This window comes from Echeneis naucrates, chromosome 16 (genome assembly GCF_900963305.1).
Source record: "Echeneis naucrates chromosome 16, fEcheNa1.1, whole genome shotgun sequence".
Taxonomy (NCBI): domain Eukaryota; kingdom Metazoa; phylum Chordata; class Actinopteri; order Carangiformes; family Echeneidae; genus Echeneis; species Echeneis naucrates.
Window position 1 is genome coordinate 15,377,274 of NC_042526.1, and position 6,112 is coordinate 15,383,385.

The window sequence follows — 6,112 nt, forward strand, 5'->3', positions numbered from 1 at the left end:
GAGTATGTTTCTCTCAGTTGTTTGAGACCTCTTGGATCAGCAAAAGGCTTTGTATGAAGACCTGATCATGCAACAAGAGCTTTAAGGGCTTTAAAGTCCCTTTAACATCTGTGACCATGGATACCATTAAACATCTTAAACATCTCCAATCCAATGCTGAAGCCCTGCAAGCTGATATTGAACACTGGATGGACAACGCTGAATATCTGGAAAACCAATCTAGGAGGAACAGCATCATCATAGACGGCATCACCGAGTCACTTAATGAAAGTTGGTTTGATTTCGTAGAAGAAAATTAGACATAATCTAACTGGAAAAAACAAAATTGATCAAAGGCACATTGAAATCGAACGAGCGCACAACACTGGGAAGCTGTTGGCCGGCGGGGATGGGAAAAGACCAAGACCTACGGTAGTAAATGTCACCGTCACATCTACTTGATCTCTCTCTCCTGTCTCTGCAGTTCCTGACACACCCACCTGCCTGTTTATCACCTTCATTCCCTGCACCTGGTTTGCTCCACCCATCTTCCCACCTGAGGCCCATTCCCCCATCAGTCTCCTACACTCAAAAAACTCACCCAGGGCATGTGTTCGATTAACAAACCAGAAATATGTTCTCTCTAAATTAATTCATTGAGTTTATGTACATTAAATGATTCATTCTTGTTGGTTTAACATGAATTAAAGAAAAATCAGATGATTTAGATTCATTCATTTCAATCCAATGAGAATGAGGTCCTTCAAATCAATGACTCTGACAGGGATAGCTACTGCGCATGCGCCACGCCCACCGCCGTCAGAGAAATTTCTGGAAGTCGGAGTGGAAAGGTTGACGGAGTCTATCGAGCGATAGTTTGCTATCCGTGATATTAAAGGTAAGTAATTCAGATATATACAGGAATGTATTAATTCGAAAAGCGTGAGTGATAAATTGTACACATTAGACATTTGTGAGACATATTTTAGTCACTGTTTCTCACCGTTAATGCTAGCTTAACTTAGCTTAACATTAGCTTTTATTTACTTGAGGCACTGGGTCAGAGCTCATTCTGTGGCCGAAAAACGAGTTGAGAAAAGAAAAAAAATGTCCGCAACATGTTTTCTATTAGAGTTTTCGGAGTCCGTTTAGCATGTTTGTTTGTTTGTGTGTGTGTGTGTGTGTGTGTGTGTGTGTGTGTGTGTGTGTGTGGGTGGGTGGGGAGGGAGGGTGTATGTGCGCGGTCGGTTGTGGGATTTGGCTCGGATTTGCCGCGAGAGCGTCGCTCTGCCGGCGTTTGTAATGGCTCCTCATTTTTCAGCGAAGAGCCAGGCTAAATAACTGATATACGATCATGAGTTGGAGCTGCAGTTCTGGGAAGGTAGCAAACGGCTGTTTAAATTTGTTAAAACTATTAAGCTTTGAAAGCTGTGGTGCAGTAACTTATGTGTGATCTCGATAAAGACATATGTCCTCGCCAACAGAAATTGTTTCATTAAGGTTAAGTAATAGTCTTAACATTTCAGTGTACCAATTATAGATATTGTAATTTGCCCTATTCACTATAGAAACAGTGTGTTGCATTTCTCTTTTTACCAAAAATACATCCCAAAATCAGGTAGTGTCCCCTTGCCCTGAGATTTGTATGCACCTCAAAAAACATGGTAAGTTGTTAATATTATTATTATCATTGTGTACCAGTTATCTAGTCGGCATGTAGCACTGTACCGGTAGTTTATTAGGCCTTGCCCCCCCCACCCCCTTCTCACCCCCTCGCCCTGTAATTGGGTATTTTCTATTTGATGAAATGTATATTTATTTATCATATACTAATGTTTTTGATTTTTTTTTTTCTTTTCTTTTCTTTCAGTGACATGTATGTGGCAGTGCAAGCACTGTGACACCAGAGAGAGTAGCAGGTACAAATTACTTAAACATTATAAACTATATCATCATTATGGAAGAAGCCAACATTTTCTGTGCATATATGTAAATTGTCCATGCACATTCAAGACGTGGAGTGGACTGAACACCCATGTCTATATAGCTCATTCATCACAGGTTATATTGTTGTGATGTTCAAATAGGATGAGTGACAAGTGTATTGTTGGTGTTTTTCAGATCGACAACGAGTTCATGCGCATATCAACTGTACCTCTCCTATCCACATTCTTTGCCGAGCTCGACCAATATGATGGAGCTCTTTAAAGGGAAAGGTGGAGCAGCTGGGAAAAAAATTTGACAGATAATGGTGGCCATTTCCAAGGTTTGTATTAAATTGTGTAGACCTATGCTTATGAAATACTTTTTATGTCCCTGTCATGACTATTACAGAAGCATAAATCTCTATGTATGTAAGCTAAAGTTCCAAGAATCCTGGTTCCCTTTTTTCCACAGGATGACACAATACATACACGACGAGCATGCATCCTGAAGTCGTGTGTCTACCTGAACGAACACCATGAAAAACTCATTAAGCAATATATGGTGAGTTACATACACCAAGTGTAACAAAGTAGCCAGTCAGAGAAAGCACATATTTACTTGCTGGATGTGTTAAATTTGAAGCAAAAATTAGGGGTGATAAATATTGCATATTTAAACATTAAAACTCTGTACAACTAAAGTACATTTTGCTTTGCCCTTGTTTTTAATCATCTGCTATTTCGAAACGTTTTTGCAAGGTTGAAAACTAGAGATATAGAATTGCCTGAATTCATGTTTTAAATTTCTTAAAATGATATTAACAATTTTAATATATTTAGTACAAAGGCAGGCCAGGCCTTCCAACCTTAGATTTCACTTTGTACCATGTTTGTAATGTACGCATCTGTATTACTTCTGTACATCTCCAAATGTACAACTTAATTTGTACTTCTTTTCTTCATAAAATTATATTTCCATACTTTGTCTAGACTCATAGCAAATGTATTTATTGTCATATTTTACTCCATAGAGCACAGACACTGAGGCCAACTCCTCAATGGAACAAACTGTGATGGGAGTGTACATCATACAGACTGAGGGTGCAAAGCCTGGAGATGATCCAGAGGACATTGGTGTCCTGATTGAAGGTGTGGAGGTCCTCAGTGGTTTGGGGGACCCTGCGATGGCTTGTGCACTGTTATTCGGACTGATATACTGTCTGAACCTGAGCTACCCACCCGAGCTCAAATCCACTTTCAAAGTCCTGCAGAAGATTCTGCTGAAGCTGAATGGGCAGAGGTTGTCATCCAAGGCACAGTTCCTAAAAAAACAAGCTTATAGGGTAAATAAGCCTGATGAAGACTGATTCAAGCATTAATTCACGTCTGCCAATGCAGATTTTTGTTTTGAAAGTTCAAAATTAGAAGAAAAATGTTCCAACAGACAATTTAGTTTGCACAATGACTGAGATTAAGATTTTCATCTTGTTGAAGGCTCCTATTTTTATTTAAAGATTTTTATGACATTTCTTTTACAGTATTTTTTCACCATTTCTGATTTTCTTTTAAAAAGAAAAGGGTGCACATGTGTTGATTGTAATAATTCAGTGTTTAAAGTGATAAAATGCATATTTTTATAGTTATGCAAACATTGTATTGCATTGTTAAGATTGTTTGAGGCTGTTTTTTTTACTGAGTCTCAATTATATTGTTTGGAAAATATTCTACAAGCATTTTTGACAATGGTTGAAAATGAATATTGCATCTTGAATATTAAACGTTAAATGACAGAAGTGCACATATTTTTGTAAGACTGTAAACACAAACTCCTAATACAGCATTCCCAAATGCATCATTTAGTTAATATCTGACACAAACAACATGAGTCCTGGAGAAAATTGATTTAATTAATTTTTTCAAGGATTTGAGACATGCATTAAAGACAAACATCGGGTGTTGGTTCTGTGTCGCACCCAAGTGCTAAAACTGTTTTTGCATGTTCTTTATGTGTGTTAGTGGATCTTTGGTAATTTAATTAAACATAATGCTTACACTAACAGTGAAAACAACACTAAAACAAGATATTAGTATAACAGAACATATATTAGTTCATCCAACAAGATTTACAATAGTGTAACAGACAAAACCTATATTAGTTCATCCAACATGATTGAATTATGTTGTACTAACTTAATTTACTTTAATCAGACTAACACAATCAAGACAGACTGACTTAACATGATTCGTTTAGATGGAATATAGGTGGCAAGGTAAAATTATGTTCATCCAATGAATTATTTTTTTGAGTGTATACTTATACCAGTCCACTTTCACCTGCTCTCTGCCAGATTGTCTAGTGTGTCTTCACCTACCTGCCTGTCTCTGCCGTTTTAGAGATTCTGCCTGGTTTCTGACCCCTACCTGTTTTAAGACTGATTAAAGCCTGTCGGACTTACTGCTGTCTCTGTGTTCGTGCTTTTGGGTTCCTCTGCTCTGAGTCCTGATAGTAAAGCTACTTAGGCACAAAGATAAACAGTCAACCCTCTCTAAAGCCAGCATCTTAAAATGCTGCCCAGGGTAGCAATTAAGCCATTGTCTTTTGGACACCAACAGATCATGATCAATGTGTGCAAGATGCAAAAAAGGCTAAATACTTGTATTTGTTGTGGTATTTGCAAAAACATATCCCACTATCGATGTCCACTTGTTACAAAGAAGAACATTGATCTATGGTCAAACTGGTTTTGTCAGACATGTACTGGACTGTTTCCCTTTCATTCTTTAGGAAATAGCGATTATGTTGCTGTTACCAACACCACTGCATCAATTTCTATTACAAATGAGCATTATGTTTTTAATCCTTTTGATTTAGAAAGGGGTGATAGCGATAAATATGACTTCAATTGGGATCCAGACGCGAATGTCCTATCAGAAACATATACCTTACTATCCTGTAACTATATGAGTGAAAATCAGTTCAATTCCTATTAGAAGTTCTATTCCACCAGAATTACATACTTTTTCAACCCTCCATATGAATATTTGGAGTTTGGTAAAGAATCATGATCAGCTAATTCATTATCTGTCATCTCTTGAGCATACTTTCCCCAATAATAGCACTTACAGAAACTTGGCTTTCTGATAACATTAGCAGTCTATATGAGCTTCCCAGAACAATTCACTTCACTCTTACAGAGTGAAGAAAGCGGGCGGTGGTGTATCAACTTTTGTCCATCGCGATTATGAATACAAGATAAGACATGATCTGTACTTGAATTCTGAAACTGTGCCAACTGAATCAATTTGAATTGAAATGCTTGTTGAAGCCAAAAAATCATTATAGGTTGTGTGTAATCCACCAAATACTGTTATCAGTGAATCCAGTGATTGTGTGGCTAATGTGATGGATGTTATTAATAAGGAGGGGAAATTAATGTTCATTTTGGGTGATTTTGATATCAATCTCAAGATTGAGACGCATTCTGGGACTGAGGACTTCTTATGTGCCATTTAATCCAATTACTCTTATCCAGTCATAAGTAAACCCACCAGAGTAAATGATAAATCGGCTACTTTGATTGATAATATTTTTACCAATTCTTTGAATGAGGTAATCCATTGTGGAATACTAGTTACAGACTTATCTGACCATTTTCCTACATATCAGTTTACTAGGCTTAACGGTCAATATAGTAAACAGCCCATCGTAAATTCAGCAAACGTAACATTTCAATGTTTAAGAGAGAGCTTCAGGACGTCTCATGGAGCAAAGTGTATAGATGTGAAGTGCTGAATCTGCTTACAAGTGTTTTTCTCATTCACTGAATGTAGTATTTAACAAATGTTTTGCTAGACCTAAATGCAGTGGAGATATGAGCAAACCTTAGTTTACCTCAGGATCATAGAAATCTTGTAATAACAAAAATTAATCTTATAAATAGTATTTATTGCCAACACCTCAAAGCTTTAGTATTATATAAAAGCTATAAAAACAGATACAATCATCTTCTGAGATTGGCAAAAAAGAACTATTACTCTCAACAATTAAAGGAATCATCAAATAACATCAAACACACATGGAAGATTATCCGCAACTTGTTGCTGATGATTGATTGATTGATGAATTAATGATTTCTTTGCTAATATTGGTGTTTCACTTGCAAAAAAGATTCCTTATGTAGAGTGTAATCCTGCAGATAATATTTTTG

The 6,112-nt window shown here is 36.9% G+C and overlaps 1 long non-coding RNA gene across 1 annotated transcript; it reads left to right on the forward strand.

The window, feature by feature from the left end:
- Positions 1–1,580: 1,580 nt before the first annotated feature.
- Positions 1,581–3,061, forward strand: LOC115057011 (uncharacterized). The gene is made up of 5 exons (XR_003841850.1): positions 1,581–1,643; positions 1,850–1,898; positions 2,101–2,245; positions 2,377–2,466; positions 2,936–3,061. It is a non-coding gene; the product is annotated as an uncharacterized LOC115057011 (long non-coding RNA).
- Positions 3,062–6,112: the final 3,051 nt, after the last annotated feature.